Source organism: Zootoca vivipara, chromosome 2 (assembly GCF_963506605.1).
Source record: "Zootoca vivipara chromosome 2, rZooViv1.1, whole genome shotgun sequence".
NCBI classification, from domain to species: Eukaryota; Metazoa; Chordata; class Lepidosauria; order Squamata; family Lacertidae; genus Zootoca; species Zootoca vivipara.
In genome coordinates this window covers 62,137,291-62,158,293 of record NC_083277.1, presented here as the reverse complement: position 1 = coordinate 62,158,293, position 21,003 = coordinate 62,137,291, and positions in this window count along the sequence as shown.

Sequence of the window (21,003 nt, the reverse complement as noted above, 5' to 3'; positions counted from 1 at the left end):
CTATGTCGAGAGCAAATGTTTGGCAATGGGAGCTCCAGGAGCAAACATGCATCTGGGCTAGCTGTGCCTGCTTCTTGCAGAGTATCTCTCAGATCTTTGCTGAGTTGCATCTAAGCAAACAAGCCTCCCCCTCCCACCCCCGTTTCCAGAAAATGGAGGGAGCCTGGCAGCGTTAATCTAGCTTCTCAGGAGGCAGGGTTAACAGAAGGTCTAGTCAGATGGTGTGTTGGACAGATGGCTGAAGGGTAACCTCCAGGGCAATGCTGACTAAAGAGGGAGCACTGCATTGGGAATTCTCCAGCATGAGCTGATGCCTGCAGAAAAATAAAGCCAGTGACATATTAAAGCAAACAGGGTGGAGGATAGCATGCGATTCAACTTCCAGTGTGACTGATTCCTCACAAACTGCTTTGTAAACTACTAGAGGGAGCTCAGAGGATTGCCCCCCCCCCAAACAAAAGCCTTGAATTGCTTATGGTGCTTGCGCCCTCTAGCGGTGGCTTTTGGCACTGCTAGCTACAAGGCAGCAATTGGCTTTAGTTCAGTATACTGTATGCTGTTTGCTCAGCGTGGAGGCCAATGGCACGCTGTATTGGATCGACCAAAAAATAAATAAATGCTCATGTGTGGGCTAAGAATATGATGCACCACCATCTTGGCTATGCTGATATCTTACACATTTACCAGTCTAAAGCCTTGATATATACAGTCAGGAGCGAGTCACCAGACCAGTTGTTGAGCAGATGAAAGGGGGCTTCTTCTTGGCATCAGACTGGTCACCGAGCAGAGATGCAAAGGCAGAAATGGTACATTGCTCTCCTTGGTGTTGATGCCACCTCCCTCACAGGACTCGCCCTCCAGGTAGGGATGGGACAGCAATTTGATTCAGCTCCCATTTAAAGGCGACCCGACCTAATTTGCACTTTCTGAAACAATAAGCGAATCGAAACACAGCCATCCTTCGAAATTCTCCGAATTTTTAATGCAGCTCTCCAGCCAAGGAATGCATACAAAAACACATACATCAAGGTAATGTGTGGATTAAAATGCATATATTCCTGAAATCGACGTACAAAATGCCCTTTATTGGAGAAAATGTATATATTATGCAAAATTCCATAGAAATATATGTATATTAAGAGAAATTCACACTAAAGTGCTGATGAATTCTCATGAGGACATATATAGATAGATATAGCAATAGATTTAGATAGACAGAGAGACAGAGAGACAGAGAGAGAGAGAGAGACAGACAAACAGACAGACAGACAGATCACTAACTGGTGTGGAAATGTGGAGACAAAAGACTGTGAAAATGTGAAAATGTGAGAAACTGAAATCCTGACCTACAGCGCACAGTGGAAATAAGTTAAATTTAGCTGTGCCCCTTCTGTTATATCACATTACTGTGGAATGAATCACCAAAGGGCTTTGCCTACCTGTGCCTGACACTGCAGGTCTCATAGTAGCAGATATTAAACATATAAGCATTATTTTATTATGACTTTTAAAGGTTGAAATTGTTACCACCGCTCCCCCCAAAAGCTCTTGGTTTCATTTCTGTGCTGTAAACAGTCTAATGCATGGTGTTTTCCACCCCACAAGACTCATGTATTAAAGTTCTTGTTGTTTTTGTGTCTCTCTCGGTGTGTGCACAGAGTTAGACCTTGGAGCTGGACTTATAGCACTGTTGGAAGAAGGAGAAGGAGTCATAGTCAGAAGCAAGAGGGTTTTATTGGATTTAATCTCCATCAGGAGGAAAAAATATCTCTGTGAGGGTTGAAAATTATTGCTAAGCCTTGGTTTGGGTAGGGAAATGCTCTGGAATAGATTTGGCTGAGTGGGTTATCCTGTGTTATTTTCATGTCATCTTATGGTTAACTGATCAAATGTAATACTTAAAATACAAAAATATAGTTCAACATGCTCAAAATATATATGCATGAAATAATTAAAAAGAGTATAACATATAATGGAAAATGGAACACTGGTTGCAAGCCCATTTTGACTAATTAGTCCCTCTTCAGGTCCAAGTAATATAGAGCCCTTGGGAAGACGTTTAACAAACTCCTTCATGGGATGTAACCAAATTCTTCAAATGCATCCCTGAATGATAAAAGATCTTTAGCCAGAGCAGCTACATTCTTGTTAATGAATTCCAGGGCTAAAACAGGATAACAGGCAGTGTGATGCATCTGAAGAAATTGGTTACAGTTGCTGTTAAAACTCTTCCCAAGGACTCCAGATTACTTGGAAAAGACTAATTAGTCAAAACGGAATTGCAACCACTGTTGTGTTTTCCATTATCTGTTATATCTATTTCCCTATTTGCATTGTTTATTCTTTCATACATACATCTTTTGATCATAATATAGTATATTTTCATATGTTAAGCCTTGATCGTCAATCCCCTCATTTCTAGGGACCCTCATTGTTGATGGGACTGTATTCTTAAATATAATAGTCAACATTCAACAGAGTGCTTTGATTCTTGAAGGTGGACTCAGTCCCTTTTATGTGAACCTCCTTATGTCCTTTCTTTAATACTCTGTTCTTTTTTCTTCAGACACTGTTATGCTCAAGCAGTAATGGAATGGGTGTGTTTTTGTTCTTCAAAGGCCTGGCATCTGTGTGTCATTGTTCTGTACTGAAAACAACAAGCAGAGCAGCTTGTTGGTCTGCCTTTCTTCTGCTAGCCTCCGTTTCTAGTGTTGCTTTTGGCTGATGCTAAAACTGGCTTAATGTTCCATGGGACTCTTCATTTTTTCACTTGCTGAACACAGTGCACATCAAGGGAAATGTGATATTCCTTCTTGACTGAAGGAAAGAAAGAAAGAAAGAGAGGGAGATTGAGAGGGGAGGATAAATGAATGACCTTTCATCCCTGAAAGTGAATGAGATTTGGGGCATTATGTTAAGTTGAAAATAAACCCCATGAAATATTTTCACTGATTGCCCCTCCACATAACAGGGGGTGGAGAGCCTGTGATGGTTTCGACTTATGAGATGTGCTGTTTTAAACCTACAAGGAGGAGACATGCCTCTTCCCACCCCATATCTCAGGGCAGCATGATTGCTTCTATGTTGGCCTCTTTTACATTAAAAGATTTCAAGCCATATGAGTGCCACTGAAGTTTTGCTTAGCAACTGGGTTTAAAGAAATGCTCTTCCAGGCCACACTCACATTCTGGCTAGATAAACTGAGCTGAGCTGAAATATTTGCACATTGACTTCGGTGATGTGAAATCAGCACAAATAGAAACAGGCTGGATAAACCCGTTTCTGAGACCCTCCAGGCTGTTTTTGCAGGTGTATTCTGCAACATGTGACTGATGTAATAATAGTACATTAGCAGTGGATATATACTGGGGTGTCTACACATCATTCTGTTTTATTAGTTGTTCTGAGATGCTTCCCCAGTATTATTGCATTATTGCCATCTGACACTCTGGTACAATAGCACACACAAAAGGCTGGATCTAGACACATCAAAGAAGCATTTCAGTTAAGTGCTTTGTAAACTTTGTATAAGAAATCAGGTTGGCAAAAAACAGAACTCCACAGCGCCATCTGGTGTCACAGTGTTATAATGCACGTAAAGGTAAAGGGACCCCTGACCATTAGGTCCAGTCGCGGATGACTCTGGGGTTGTGACGCTCATCTCACGTTATTGGCCGAGGGAGCCGGTGTACAGCTTCCAGCCAGCATGACTAAGCTACTTATACAAAGAAGCTCCCCAGCATTTCCAGGTAGCACCAGGAAAAGATCCTGCAGGAAACCCTGGACAGATGCTCCCAGTCAGTGTAGTACTGAGCCAAAAGGACCAATAGCTCTGACAACAGAAGGCAGTGCCCTCCGATACCAAACTCTCTCCTGATAATTGTCCTCCAACAGTGTTTACATCTGATGTCACTAACCCACCAGGAGAAAAATGCCTGGTTGGGGTGGGATGGGATGGCAAGCAAAAAGCAGAAGGTGCAGCAAGGGGCAATCTTCCCTGTCCTCTGTCCTCCCTACCAATTGCAATGCAGTCTGGTACTTTCACAATGTAAGCTTAATCCATTTCAGCAGGGAACTCTTATTATTTCAATCAGTCGTGAGTTTGCCTTTGTTAAATCTAATTCCATTGAGCTCAATTTCTAACCATCATCCGGGATCTGTTTTAGATGCTTTTTTCCAAAATTGTAAATTGTTCCTTCTAAATAAAGCTAAAGTCGGAGGGTGGAGGGATTGGGGGCAAATGAATCCACATTACTCCAAACTTGAACCAGTAGTGAATCATTTCTCCTTTGTGCTGTGGGCTGATCCCCATCGATTCATTTTGGAAAGGGAAAGTGTCACATCATGTGACTCACGTGCTTGTTTTTTCAAATCCTCCTAAAGACCTTCTTAATAGGGCTATTGACAGGCTTTCCCACAAACACTGAGCTCTTAAGCTGCTCCTAGTTTACAGCAAGAGGTTAAAGGATTTACCAAAGCCCCAAATGAAAGCCATACTAACTGGATTAACTGCTGCTAACATGGATTTAGGCTTTGAGTCGGATTAACCCCAATTGCTCCAAGTAGGGGGTTTCTTTCTTTCTTTCTTTCTTTCTTTCTTTCTTTCTTTCTTTCTTTCTTTCTTTCTTTCTTTCTGGGCTGACAGAGTGAGAAAAGTGCATTATCGGAGGTTTGAAACTGTTGAAAAGGAGCAAGCTGTTGTTGCGAATGATATGGAGCCCGAGAACATGTTAACGTCCCTTTGTAATGTGATTACTGACTATGTAAGGCCACTTTTCTAATGTCACATCCCTCTTTCACAATAGCATTGATGAAGTGTTCTATGATTCCCTGGTGTCTGATGGCAGTTGTCTAGCTACCCTTGCAACGTCGTGCTGCTACCAAGGTCCTAGTCATTGGGGACTTCTGCCATAACATGAAACACAACATGTTGTGTTTGTCCCCAAGACTTCATGTGCCAGAGGGTTGTAGTCATTCCTCCCTCCTTGAAAAGTACAAAAGAGCATAAGAAAAGCCTGCTGAATCAGGCCGTGGTCCATCTAGCTTAGCATCCTGTTCTCACAATGGCCGACCAGATGCCCATGGAAAGCCCAAAAATAGGACCTGAGCACTACTTCCCTCCTGTTGTTTGTTGTTTAGCCGTTTAGTCGTGTCCGACTCTTTGTGACCCCATGGACCAGAGCACGCCAGGCACTCCTGTCTTCCACTGCCTCCCGCAGTTTGGTCAGACTCATGTTCGTAGCTTTGAGAACACTGTCTAACCATCTCATCCTCTGTCGTCCCCTTCTCCTAGTGCCCTCAATCTTTCCCAACATCAGGGTCTTTTCCAGGGAGTCTTCTCTTCTCATGTGGCCAAAGTATTGGAGCCTCAGCTTCATGATTTGTCCTTCCAGTGAGCACTCAGGGCTGATTTCCTTCAGAATGGATAGGTTTGATCTTCTTGCAGTCCATGGGACTCTCAAGAGTCTCCTCCAGCACCATAATTCAAAAGCATCAATTCTTCAGTGATCAGCCTTCTTTATGGTCCAGCTCTCACTTCCATACATCACTACTGGGAAAACCTTAGCTTTAACTATGCTGACCTCCTGTAGTTCCCTGCAACTGGTAGTCAGAGGCACAACGGAGGCAGAACACAGCAATCAGGCTGTTGACAGCTTTATCCTCCATGAACTTGTCTAATCCTCTTTCACAGCCATCCAAGTTAGCAGCCATCACTGCCTCTTGCGGGCATGAATTCCTCAGGGTAACACTGCTTGCACTTAGAAGCACATCTTTGGCAGGTTCTGCAGTTCCAAATGAATCAATGTTCAAGTTCTGCATGCAAACAAAGCAAAATATTTTGCAGGTACACCTTAAAACTAAAAAGGGCAGGAACGGGCAAGGGCAGAGGGGCAGGGGCTTGGGGTTGCCAACCATAGTGACACTTCCACTTACCAGGATGGGGTGGGATAAGGTGGTATGAGGTCAGCAGTGGTGATTCACTGAGGGTAGTTTGGCACCACCCTGCCCTTCCCCCATGCCATTCCAGCACTATTGAGATGGTTGCTTTGCACTCCTAGCCCACCGTGGTCCACTGTGGTGGAATCAGGGTGAAGAGGACACATGTTTATAAAAGAGCTGATGGCTGTGGCAAGATGCCATTCACAGAGGGCTGACCCATATGGGGGTCACAGCAGGGAGAAAGGGTTACCCACCCAAAAATGGCTGGATCCCTATCCATATTGAATCCCCACGTCTGCAATCTATTTTAAAGGCGTCTTGTCTGGTTTCACCCCAAGAATGTGTAAAATATAAATACCTATCTGTTTCTGCCTATTACATTCAGCCCGGTGCTATGTCTTGAGGTATTTTGTTCAACATAAAGCCACACTCCTCCTCCTGTCTTGTTCTACTAAAACCCCTAATCCCATTTCATTATTTCACAGCTTGTTTACTTCCATTATTTCACAGCTTGCTTTCTGGATTTCCTTGATCAGCAATCTGTGCTCATTTGTCACTGAAATTAATTTTGCTTGTAATCCTGACCACATACAACTTTTTGTTTTTGTTTTGATTCTTCCAGTTGCTGGGACCTGTTAGGCCCTAGTGGGTGGTGGGCAGCAGCAGCAGCAGCAGGAATAGACAGAGCATGTGGTGGGGGTAGCAATTAGATGGTCCGTGGTCCGAAGTCTGTGGCAGTAATGGGGCACTTGGGCCTGGTGGTGCTGAGAGGAATTCTGGGCTCTACCTGCTACCTGCAGTGACTGGAAATTAGAATTCACTCAGTATTGGCCCCTTCATGGCAACACAGAAACATAAGAACAGCCTGATGGATCAAGCTAAAGGCCCACCCAGTCCCAACACCCTGTTCTCATAATGGCCAACCAGATGCTTGTGAGAAACCCACAAGCAGGAACTGCGCACAAGAGCATTCTCCCCTTCTGTGATTTCCAGCAACTGGCATTCTACAGCATTACTGCCTCTAATTGTGGAGGTAGAGCCTAGGTACCATGGTTGGTAGCTAGTGACATCCAGGTTGATGCTATGTCTGAGTCAGGGCCAATGAGCATCGTGGGGCAATTCCAATGGTGGTCAAATCACACAACTAGCCATCCATCACTTCTGGAAAAGTCTCCCCCCAGCCCAGGATAGGCAGGCAATAGCCATGGCACTCCAAAAATTCCCTAGACAATGTCTGGAAGGTGCTGGGGCCTACCCTGCTTCCAATGATGAAACTTTCTGTTACATTTTCAACCGTTCTGCATCAAGTCATGAGAAAAGAAATGGCATTCAAAAAGTTATGAAACGGGAGAGAAACTTTCTGCGCAATTCCCATGGGAATGTGCAGGGTTTTTCCCCCACTTACCTTACTTTCAGGGTGGCCAAAGGGTGTGTCATCCTTCAAATCATCTGCACATTGCAGCCCTCCTGGCTGCTCATGCTTCCTAAAAAAATAACACAAAACCATGACATCCTCAGCTAATCTTTCCTGTAAGCACGAGAAGGGGGCAAAGCTATTATCTACAGTATATCTGACATTTGTTCCTTGTTTGTTTTTTAAAAGCATTGTTTTTTTTCTTTTTACAGAAACCAGTGTGGATTTTTATGCAGGTCAGAGGTAGGATACCAACTGCACCGATCTCAAATGCTTGGAAGCCAGGCTCCCTGGCTTCTTGTTTTAACAAATAAAGTCCAGGGAAAGACATCAGTGCTGTGCAAGGCACCCTTGATTTGGCTTCGAGAGCGATTCAGCAATCCTGACTGGACCCCAATCCAACCTGGACTGCTTCAGGCCTGATCTGGGCCCAAACCAAGCCCTGAACTGAAATGGGGGCCTTACACAATCCCTCATGCTTCATGAAGGTTTTAATGGGGTCGGAGTGGCATTTACTACAGTTAAATTAGACATGGCATGCACCTTTAACCTTTACAACAGCATGAACATAACTCCAGCATAGGTTTAGTGAGCACTGCAAAGCTGATGAGTCCCCTTTCAAGTTCATTGAGAGAGGTTCCTCAAAAGATCTCTCTGAGGGGTTCCCTCAGCCTTACCTTCTAAGTCCCGGACTGCAGAATCCGGGACCGGCAGCCGTGTGACACCGGAAGTTGCGTCTACGTAACTTCCAGTGTCGCTTTGTCCTTCTATGGGCACCAAAAATGGCCACCGCCGGCTTTGAAAGTCGCTTGTACGCATGTCAGGAAGTGCATCAACACAACTTCCGGTGTCGCTCCGCCCATCTATGGGCACCAAAAATGGCCGCCGCCGACACCAGAAGTCGCGTCTATGCACTTCCGGACATGCGTAGATGCGACTTTCGAAGCCAGCGGCGGCCATTTTTGGTGCCCATAGAAGGGCAAATCGGAAAGAAAAAAATGGCCACTGGCAGGAGAAAATAATGGAGAAAAACGGGAGACCACTGGGAAAAGGTAAGTAAAAACGGGAGACCACTGGGAAAAGGTAAGTAAAAACGAGGGGTTTCCCGGGGAAAACGGGGTACTTGGCAGCTATGCCCTCAGCCCTGATATGCTCATCTGAACCTGGAACCCAGAGGCTTCTTTCAAGGCCTTCCTTCTCCTACTCTTGGGCTGGCTGAGCTGGAAGCAGCTGCAAGTTTCCTGGTGCTACCCTCTGGCTGAGTCATCCATCAAACTCCTTGAATTACAGGACTTAAAATCAGAATAATTCCCACCAGCTTTTGCTTGGGTAGAGGAATCAACCGCTGCTTCCATACAAAACCATGGATCACATTGGGTTCACGGTCAACAATTTCAGCCTCCTGACAGAGTTCTCGCTGTGTATATAGGGAGGCAGCCAAAGTAGAAATGCACACAGGAACCCTCAACATTTCTGCTTTTCTTTATGGACATGTGAAATATGATTTACAGAACTCCATAAGGTTTGACACTTGGCATTTTACAGCATGTGCTGTCACATCACTTTTGAATCAAGTGTTGAAATGGAGAAGGTTTCCCAGTCCTGAGGCTTTCAGTGGGATTAGCAAGGACAAAGGTGGTGGGTAGGTGGTGGGGAGGGAATACCTGGAGTCAAAAAGATACTTTTATTATTCAGAGAAACCCCTGAAATATCACAGGTGGTCGGGACAATGCTCTGCACCTTGCAGCAGAAAGAACACTTGGGATATCAGCCCCATCCCTTTTCTTAAAAAACAACACTTCGTTTTTAAAATTTAAAACTGAAATACAAATAGCCTAAAACCAGTGTTAACATCAAAGACAAAACTATATAAGAAGATTCCTTTGCTTTCCCCCCCCTTTCACAGAAAAAGTTACTTAACGATGATCAGTATCATTAATACATCACTAAGTTCCAGGGCCCAGGTGGGTTAAACCACTGAGCCTAGGGCTTGCTGATCAGAAGGTCGGCGGTTCGAATCCCTGTGACGGGGTGAGCTCCCGTTGCTTGGTCCCAGCTCCTGCCAACCTAGCACGTCAAAATGCAAGTAGATAAATAGGAACCGCTACAGCGGGAAGGTAAACGGCGTTTCCATGTGCTGCTCTGGTTTGCCAGAAGCGGCTTTGTCATGCTGGCCACATGACCTGGAAGCTGTACGCCGGCTCCCTCGGCCAATAATGCGAGATGAGCGCGCAACCCCAGAGTCGGTCACGACTGGACCTAATGGTCAAGGGTCCCTTTACCTTTACCTAAGTTCCAGGAACTATCATGTAGAAATAAAATGTATAGTATTTCATCAGCTTGTTTTTCAGCAGCCTTAGGATGTGAAATGGGATGGGGGAGAAATTCTCCACCCGAAGCCGAATTGATCAAATTCTCTTTGATTTCCGAAGCAGAATGCAAACCGAAACACAGCTATCCTTCAGAAATTGCAAAATCTGGATTTTGCAATCCAACCAAAGTTCTGTTGTTTGTTTGCAAGAAGGCATATATTAGGGGAAAGTGTGCATACAAATGAAGATATCAGTGAAAATAACACACACAAAATGCCTTAGAGTAGGGGAAATCAATCACAAAAATGTTCACATTGGTCAAAGCTCTGTATAAACATGTGTTTATATGGATCAATTCACACTAAAATGCTGGTGCATTTTCATGAGGATTTTTTAAAATCACACATTGCTGCAAAGTGTGGAGAACTTAATTTACGATGGGAAAAATGAGAAACTGAGAGAACTTGATAGATAGATAGATGATAGATAGATAGATAGATAGATAGATAGATCCTTCCATCCCTAGATGAAATGGAACTTGTTTCTCTCTTTCTCTTGCTTTCTCTTTCTCCTTTTCATTCTTTCTTTGACCATTTCCAGCAGTCACCTTGCTTGTTTCTTGCTGACACAGCTCTTGAGAGTGATTAATGACTTGGCACATAGACTAGTAGCTATGTCGATGAATTAATCACCTTCAGGAAGGCCCAGCCCTTGCTATTCCTTATCAATTGAGAGGGCAAGAAAGATCCCCCACTTCCCCATACAGGTGGAATGGGATGGAGAGACTCTTTGCAAGATTCAAATCCCCCTGTAACTGAACAATTTAAATGGGCAAATCAGTAGAGAAATCATTGTGGGGGTTTTTTCTTCCCCTTTTAGAAAAGGATAGAATTCATTTGTCTTCTTTATTTCCCAAACTTTAGCTTCTCAGGCAGCTAATTAGGCAGAGCTGAGGTCCGTGTTAAGGCCGATGTTACTGGAACACGGGGTGTGTTCAAGTCTATCAGTTATAAGAACGTGCCCAGTAGGTTTTATGCAAAAAAAAAAAAAAATCTTGGTTAAGTGATTTGGAGAAATGAAGCTGAAACCCAAGGAGAAGGTCAGTTCAAGGAAATTATTTCTGGACTTCCCACCTTCCCCTCCACGGGTCCTATTATTAACCTTTTCTACTGCATATTTTTCAACAAAGAATGGGAAAAAATATAATATATCTCGGAGACCACTGTAAGCAGATTAAAACATTAGCAGGATTGCAATAACACTTGTAATGTAGTTACAGGTGTCGGTCTGACATAGTCGAAACAAAATAAAAATTTTTCCTTCCAACAGCACCTTAAAGACCAACTAAGTTTTTTTTATTTTGGTATGAGCTTTTGTGTGCATGCACACTTCTTCAGATACACTTGTAATGTAGCTAGTACTATGGACATAATGAAGTTATATAAAATATGGGCTTTTGTCCATTTCTAATAATACTGTGCTGCAATACTGTATTATTAACTTTGGGTGATATCCAGTTAAGTTTCAGTGCTGGATATCTCTCATTGTCTCTTGCAGATTTGCATCTCTGGGTAGCTGTTTAGTAATTGTACCACTAGTAGCTGCATTCTAGTAATGAACTTTTGCTTTGCTTTCTGATGATGGAAAAGGCAAAGATTGGTACATGCTAGTTTTGCATTCTGGCTAGAGAGAAAATATATGGCTGGAAGAGGCTGAGCACTTTCTGCTATACTTCCTCTATCTGGAATTACACGTCACCTAGTAAAGAACATCTCTCTGAGGCAGACAGGTGGAGAAGGCGGCTACCAGCCTTGATCTGTATATAATGTGTTTGGCAGGTGAACCCATTACACACCTCAGGAATCTCACATCCAGCTAAATAAAAGTTTTCATTTGATGGAAGATGAAGTGCTTAACCACTTCATGCACCACTACAGTGGGCAAAATTGCCCTTGCATGGATGATGGAACAGTGAATTGCTAAGCAGAAGCAGCCTTTCATGGCATCATCTGTGACTCTGTGAATAGAAAGAACAACTTTCCCCTGTCAAACCTTCAGGGGTGAGGAAAAACATTTTCAAATCATTCACACTAGAGAAATCTTCATTGGCACAGAGCTAGAATAGGCTGGTAGTTCAATTCCCCCTCCTCCATTGCTTAATTAGACCTTAGCTTTGTTATTAAGCTTAAAATCTGAATACTTTATAGACATTTAAAAAACCCCACTGATTAAAAAAAAATCTCCTCAAAGCAGCAAAATATGTTCATTCTTTCCCTTTAACAATCCACTCTGCGAGTATTTTATATTGAAAGTGTCAAACAGAAACACTGGTAAAGATTTTGTTTATTTTGAAGTTAATTTAATGTGTTCATTTTTAAATTCCTTTAAATGAGATCATGAGGGCTTCACCTAGGTCCCCTTTTCCCTTTCTTGTAGGAAGATGTAATGCTAAGTCAACCACTCTGTGGCTTGTTTTCTTGTTCAATGAATAACATATTGTCATGTAAGTGGACAGAGGATTGCAGACAGCATACATCATTCACCAAAATAAAATCATAGCAATTCTCCTGAGCTTCATGGCTGAGTGAGGTTTTGAACCCAGGTCTCCCAGGAAGGGTTTAGCATGGCATTAGCTTTGTAGTCTCATGGTAGTGAAGGTTCCAGGCATGCTGGCAAATTTGGAGATGATTCGGAGTCCTCTAAAGGTGGGCATAAGACCATGCATTTTATTGGCAGGAACACTGGAGGGACCTGGTAGGGCCACTTAAGTTGTTGCTGATTCTGAGGGGAACATTTTCTGGTGGTTTGGAGGAACTCAAAGAAAACCAAGGCATGCATTTTAGTCCTCTGTCAAAAAGCATCAGGTGGCCTCATAGCTGCCAAGTCTCCCGTATTCCCAGGGAAACCCCCGTTTTTCCAGCTGCCCCCAGCCAAAAAAACGGATTTTTTTTGTTTTTCCCTGGTTTATTCTGGCGTGGCGGCCATTTTGGAACTGGGCGGAGCATGCTCAGAAGCAACTTTTGATGCTGCTTTGCCCAGTTCCAAAATGGCTGCAGCGCGACTTCTGGTGCGGTGGCCATTTTGGAACAGGGCAGAGCAGCATAAAAAGTCGCTTCTGAGCATGCTCCGCCCAGTTCCAAAATGGCGGCAGCGCTACTTTCGGTCTGCTACTTCCGGTCCAGTCCCTTATTTCTCAGGCAGGTATGGGTGGCCTATACATGCATATATACAAGGTTGGAGTTAACAGTTGCCTTGTCCAATTCTGCAGTTTCCCCAAACTAGATATTGCTTAGACATATATGTAAATATGTCAAGATGCTTAGGATTTGCTTTGGAGAGGAAGTGCATAGAGAGAAGAAACTAGAACTTGGGGGTCAACCAATGAAGCCAAAGGGTAGGAGAGTCAGGACAGACAAAAGGACGCACACAATGTAGAGTTAAACAAAGACATATATGCTGCATTACAAGATGTGGTGATAGCCACTCACTAGATGGCTTTAAGGGGGGGGGTAGACAAATTCATGAGGGATGGGGCTGTCAGTGTCTAACAGTCACGTTGGCTATATGTGACCTTCAGAATACTAGTTACTGGGGAAGAACAGCAGAGAGGGCTATGACCCTCAAGTCCTGCTTGGGGGATTCCCAAGGTCATATGGATAGCCACTGTAGTCAATAGGATACTGAACTAGACAGGCCTTTGAATGGATCCAGCATAGCTTGACCTACATTCTCATGTTTATCCCAAGATGTTCACTTATTATTTTAAAATTTATATTGCCCTTTCTCAAAAGACCACAGGGCAGTTTATGGCATAGAACATAATAAACAAATACGTCAGTGCATTACATAACAGCCATAAAATACAAAAACATAAAATAGGTGTAAAAATGCCATTTATAATAATAAGCAATACATAGTAACAGGTGATACATAATAGTGCACAGCGAATATTGGCTAAGCAGGAATGTCAAAACACACAATAATATCCCAGCAATATTCTCCACAATTCAACCCCTGTATGATGCTGGCTTTTGCCTTTAAAGTCCTAAACAACTTGGGATCAAGCGATTCGGAAAAAAAACCATGAATCTCACTAACTTTTAGGTCAGCTGATGTGTGCTCTTGTGCACATATCATTGCCTTCTGAAGTGCATTTGACCTTTTGTGTGAGAGAGATGTATTGTTAAGTTTTTGTTTCTTTTTAACATTTGGATCATTGTTATTCTGTTTCCTTTTTGTTTTCTGTTTTGTTAGGCACATTAAGCATCTCCATTGGAGGATGAAAGTAGGATGATTGATGATAATGATTAGCCATCCAATAATCTTGTTCCCTGGGTGGCTCACAACAAAATATGATAAAATACAATGTTGCATAGGCTTTTCAACATCCAGATTCAGTGCTCCAGAGTCCAGGGGTCAGCAAACCTTTTCAGCAGGGGGCCACTGTCCCTCAGACCTTGTGGGGGGCCCGGACTATATTTTGAAGAAAAAAATACGAACCAATTCCCGTGCCCCACAAATAACCCAGAGATGCATTTTAAATAAAAGGGCACATTCTACTCATGTAAAAACAAGCTGATTTCCGGATTGTCCGCGGGCCGGATTTAGAAGGCGATTGGGCCGCATCCGGCCCCCGGGCCTTAGTTTGGGATCCTTGCTCTAGACCAAGGGTGCAGAACCTGTGGCCCTCCAGACACTGTTGGATGGCAACTCCCATCCCAGCCTAGTCATTGCTGATGGGAGTTGGAGTCCAATAATATCTGAAGGGCTACAGGTTCCCTGCCTCACCGTGGTTCTCAGCCTCCTGTGTCCCATATTTCTAGTGATGCCTGCACTGGAAGCTAACTTGGCCTGAGAATGTTTAGCTTCCAGGATTAGACAATAAAGCACATGGTCAGGTTGAAAAACCATAGATTACACTTTCTCAGAAGACAGTCCCCAATTAATTCCCTAATTTGAAATACAGTAAAATAGCTAGGAGGCAACTTACACAATGTGTATACAGGACGAGCAAATCCAACATTTTATGGTGTTTTTTTAAAGTTGCCTTTAAATTGCTAAATTCTTGGTAGACCTAAGGAAATAAGAAAACATAGCTTTTACAAATTCATTTTGCAAGGTGCTGGTTTCCACTTGATAAAAATATAAGCATGAGAAACTCTATGCCCCGGCCTCCCCGTTCCCAGCAGCCATTCCTGGTCATAATGACTGTTCTTGCATAAAGGCATGAAGGCAGGCCAAAGTAGCATTATTATTAATTTTGTAAAACAGGGCAGACCATAAAAGAAAAGGCAGATAAAATTGAAGAGTTCAACAAGAATGTCAAAACAGAAGCAAATATTTGTCCCTCCAGGTTAATTGCCACCTTGGCTGTAATTGTTTTTTTTAAAAAAAAAATCAGAACATTCATTTCTAAGGACAAACACAGCTTAAATTTATTGTATACAAGCCTCAAACATAGCTTGCATATAGGTCAGCAATTATGGCAAGTCCACAGAAATGATATATATATATATATATATATATATATATATATATATATATGCATTCCACCCTATTTCTAAGGAACTAAGGACGGTGTATATGGCATCATCCCATTTTGTCATTACAACACTGTGAGGCAGGTTAGGCTGAGAGATTCTGACACCTGCCAGAGCAGGTGACAATCTTGGATTAGTAGAGTTTTGAACCAAAATCTCCCGAGGCCAGGTGTTACGCTCTCATCCTTAACCTCTCTGTTTGGTTGTTTTTAAAAAAGAAGTGAAATATTAAGTGCTCCTAAACCTATATTCATAGCTGCCAAGTCTCCCGTATTCCCAGCCGAAAAAACTGATTTTTTTTTTGTTTCCCCCCGGTTTATTCTGGCACAGTGGCCATTTTGGAACTGGGCGGAGCATGCTCAGAAGCGACTTTTGATGCTGCTCTGCCCAGTTCCAAAATTGCTGCAGCGCGACTTCTGGTGCGGCAGCCATTTTGGAACTGGGCAAAGCAGCATCAAGTCACTTCTGAGCATGCTCCACCCAGTTCCAAAATGGCGGCAGTGCTACTTCCGGTCCGATCCCTTATTTTTCAAGAAGGAACATGGCACGTATGCTTATATTAGTGGCCAGATAATCACAACCATTGTTGAGAGGGCTTGTTGCCTCGATGGATATGCTGGAAGAACAAAGCTGAATAATCTAGACCAGAGATGGGGAACCTGTCTGGAATCCTTTGCCACACACAGGGATTCGGTACCTGGATATCTTGGCAGATGTTGATGTAGTAAGTGTTCCCTGGAGGTAGATGGCTTGAACATAGGAAACAGCCTTATACCAATTCAGACCATTGGTCCATCTAGCTCAGTGCTATTAATGCTAGCTGGCAGTGGCTTGCCAAGGTTCCAGGCAGATGACAGAGATTCAAACTAAGACCATCTGCATGCATAGGATGGCTAACCTGTGGCCTTCCAGATGATGCTGAATGAAATTTCTCTTTTTTATTGATTTTCCAAAAATAACAATACACTACAAAAAAAATCATAGGCAAATTAAACCATAAATTTTGGTCAACTTCCCTCCGCTCCCCCTCTTGGTTCCATTATAATATACTTGTTTATGCACGTTCGTAAAACCTTATATACTTAAGAATCCAATTTTAAAACCATCTTATTACAAGTGACTTTTAAAAGTTATATGAATGTAAAAACCTATACACAAAGCTTAAAAAAAATAGGCTTTAAACAATTGCCCTTTTTTGTAATAATTTGTCCTGCATAGTTCAATAATTTATTTTGACAATCTTCATCTTCTTCTTTATATTCTTTGGCCGAGGCTTCTTCCTTCCATAGGGGCTGGCTGGTCTTGGCCTGGAGTTCAATCTCACGTATCGGAACAAAGTCTTTCGCTGAACGAAATTTCTCATCATCCTTTGCAATTGGCCATGCTAGCTGGGACTGATGGGACCTGTAGCTAACAACATCTGGAGGGCTACAAGTCAGCCCCGCCCCCTGGCCTATCAGTTCTCAGTGCCAGCACTGCTTTATGCCTGCTCTAGCCCTGGAGCAGGATTGCTCCAACTGTCTGCAGTTCTGCCCTCTATGTATTGATCAGAAACTCAGTAGGGAGCCTACATGCCTATATCTTGTATGTATTCACTCTCTGTAGACCTGAACAGGAACTGTCCAAAATGCAGGGGGCCTGATCGTATGGCAAGAGCCTATGTTCATGCAAGTGTTACATGCATAGGCTCCCCCCCCCCCGATCTTCCCATGTGGCCAGGAATTGAGAAACAATCCTGCTCCTCCCTCCAAAAACTGAGCATGCAGTGCTATCAAAAGTGTTAAGCAGAGATAATAAAAAAGGCACAATATCAGCAGTCAAATGTGAGATAATATTTGGGCATCAAAATGTGAAGCAGAAAATTTTGTGGAAGGGTGTTTTTTTGTGTGGTGGGTGGATCAAATTCATTTCATCTCTATGGAAAGCAAGGCACCGCAGCTTTTCCCAGTATTGGGAGTTGTTCCAGTCTCTTTTTGGGAAAGCCAAAGGTGTGGACTCTCTTTTGAATTTCTTTTTTGGCTATTTCCTATCCTTCCTTTCACTACTGCTTGGATGAAATAATAATGTGGTTTTTCCACCATCCTAACCCCATTCTGTCACTCTTGCCTGACACTTGTGAAATACACATTAAACTGCAATAAAGGCCCATGACCAGCCTGCACAGAAATGCTATTGGCATGGCTGTAATAGAGACAAGAAATTATGACGATGGATAGTTGGGGTTCTGAAGGATTGTTCCTAAGCTAATAATACCTCTCTGCCAAACATGCATTAGGATAGATTACTGTGGGCAGGCAAAATACCATCCCTATTCAGCTGAGGCTTCCATTGCACTATCCATTTTTTTTGCAAGGATAATATTTTATTTTTTATGAAAATGAACATATTAGTTGTGTGTGTGTGTGTGTGTAGCAGCTGCAAGGAAAATAAATGAAGTGAAATAGAAAATGCTTTCCCCCCCCCCACACACACTCCATCATCTTCACTATAAAGGCTCAAATAATTTAAACCCATTGGATTTAAGCCAAACTTTTCTGGTAGATCAAGCAGTGAAGCACATTGCTGAGTGACCCCCTCCATGTTTTTGGCAATCAATGGAACATTTTGTAGAAGGCTTCTAATTGGTTCTTTCTCGCCTCTTTCTTCAAATGAATGCCCCAGTTCTTGGATGAAGATATAGGGATGCTGAAGAATTTTGCTTGGTCCACATTTTAAAATTAACTAACCTACTTTGCAGTTCTCAGACTAACATGCGGACCAAAATGCCATTATCCTTTGGACTGTGCAATTTGCTAGCACACCCTTTAAGAAGACCATAAGGGGTTATATATAATTCAAATATAACAATGTAGCAATCTAGCTCAGTACTGACTTCACTGACTGTCAGCAGCCATCTGGGGTTTCAGGCAGGGGACTCTTCCAGCTCTGTCTGGAGATGCCAGGAACTAAGCCTGGGACTGAGCTACAGTTCTTTCCTACACCCATTCCCATTACTGTACTCTATTGATTAAAAAATGCATAATTAAGGATGATATACAATGAAAAGCAGAAAGGAGGGACTTGAGGAAGTCAACAATGTTAGGATACATGAGTGATAAATATGGTTGTTGTTTATTTCTTTTTGTATTTTGTACTTTTGTGTTTTATGTGATTTCTTTTGTATTTTTGTATTTTTTGTGTTTTATATGTCTTTTCTCAGTTATATAAAATCAATAAATATATTTGAAATAAATAAATAAATAATGCATAATTAAAAATAAAATTTAAAAATGCATGGTTTAATTAGAATGCCAAAATCCTGATGCAAGCGTTCTGTAAATGCCATTTACCCCCCGCATGAGTTGTTGGCACATTAAGAGTTGTTGGAATGGGACAGGACCAACAGGGGATTTTGTTCCTGTGTTGTTTGTACTGTAGCATTTGTTCATTATTATTATTTTGATAATTTTTTTATTAATTTTCCAAAAATAAAAAATATATTCTCTTTTAACAATTTCAACCATAAATCTTAATTGACTTCCCTCCGCTCCCCCTCCTGGTTACATTATTTTACTCTTATTCATACACGTCCTTAAAGCATTTGATCATTCCAGAGTCCTGGTTTAGTGATTATGGATGGTGATTATGGATGCTTGAGGAATCCAGAATTAAATGCCAATATGAAATGACCAGCTCCATACCTTCTACACCAGGCATAGGCAAACCTGGCCCTCCAGATGTTTTGGGACTACAGCTCCCATCATCCCTAGCTAACAGGACCAGTGGTCAGGGATGATGGGAGTTATACTCCCAAAACATCAGCCTGTTCTAGACTGACATGTGGATACAAGAATTTGCATTTCATGAATGCGCAGACACAGGCCTCATCCATACTTCCACTTTCACCGTGCCTAGAAAGCACAAGTGCAAGCTGTTTTCCATTTGCCCCACTGCTTTCCCTGGGGAAACCGTCTCTTTAGAACTGAATTGGAGAAAATCCATGGGAAAGCCAATTAACATTTGTTTTGGTTCGGCAGAAAATATCAGGTTTTCCAAGGGGAAAGCAGTAGGGACAAGCTGAAGTCTGGATGAACCCATTGCTTTATTGCCTTGAAAATTATCAAAATACATTTAAAATGTGAATGTTATGAGAAAGTATGCCCAAAGATACAAAATTAAACATGGCTTTTCGTGCTATAAAAAATACAGATTAAATTAGATATGGGGAAGAATGGAATGTGTGTGGGGAAAATCCATGGGAAAATCCATGGGGAAAATCCATGGGGAAGAATGGAATGTGTGTGTAAATACATGAGAGAGTGAATGAACCTGAAGTAGACTGATTTCTCCATCCTTACTGGAGATTGAAGAACACCTGCCTGTTCTTTTAACCGTATTTCAGAGCATGGTTTAACCGTATTTCAGAGCAGAGATTGCCGTATTTCAGAGCATGGTTTAACCGTATTTCAGAGCAGAGATTGCCGGAAGAAATATCAACAACCTCAGATATGCAGATGACACAACCTTGATGGCAGAAAGCGAGGAGGAATTAAAGAACCTTTTAATGAGGGTGAAAGAGGAGAGCGCAAATTATGGTCTGAAGCTCAACATCAAAAAAACCAAGATCATGGCCACTGGTCCCATCACCTCCTGGCAAATAGAAGGGGAAGAAATGGAGGCAGTGAGAGATTTTACCTTCTTGGGCTCCTTGATCACTGCAGATGGTGACAGCAGTCACGAAATTAAAAGACGCCTGCTTCTTGGGAGAAAAGCAATGACAAACCTAGACAGCATCATAAAAAGCAGAGACATCACCTTGCCGACAAAGGTCCGTATAGTTAAAGCTATGGTTTTCCCAGTAGTGATGTATGGAAGTGAGAGCTGGACCATAAAGAAGGCTGATCACCGAAGAATTGATGCTTTTGAATTATGGTGCTGGAGGAGACTCTTGAGAGTCCCATGGACTGCTAGAAGATCAAACCTATCCATTCTTAAAGAAATCAGCCCTGAGTGCTCCCTGGAAGGACAGATCGTGAAGCTGAGGCTCCAATACTTTGGCCACCTCATGAGAAGAGAAGAATCCTTGGAAAAGACCCTGATGTTGGGAAAGATTGAGGGCACTAGGAGAAGAGGACGTCAGAGGACAAGATGGTTGGACAGTGTTCTCGAAGCTACCAACATGAGTTTGACCAAACTGCGGGAGGCAGTGGAAGACAGGAGTGCCTGGCGTGCTATGGTCCATGGGGTCACGAAGAGTCGGACACGACTAAACGACTAAACAACAACAACAGAGCATGGTGGTGGACTATAAATTTCATTATGTCTTCTGGGTGGTAAATCATAGTATCCATGGCCACTAGGCAATGAAGGGTCTGTAACACAATGCCTAGAAAAATAATGAAGATGACTGTGGACTTTTCCAGGCTAAGCCTGGATAGTTTAGAGGAGGAAGACCTGGCATGACTAATGACAACAGGGAACTTAACAGGAGACTGAAAACCAGAATCAGGAAAAAAGATAGTCAGAGATAGGTCCTTCAGAACTCTGTACAGCTCCCAGAAAGTAGATGAGTCTTTGCCATGAGGGTTTGGTCTTAACTGAGTCTTTATATACAGTGGTACCTCTGGTTGCAAACGGGATCCATTCCGGAGGCCTGTTCGCAACATGAAAAGGCCGCATCCTGAAGTGCTGCATCTGCGCACGCGCATGATGCAATTTGGCGCTTCTGCGCATGCGCAAAGCATGATTTAGTGCTTCTGCGCATGCGCACGCGCCGAACCTGGAAGTAACCCATTCCAGGACTTGCGGGTTCGGCGCG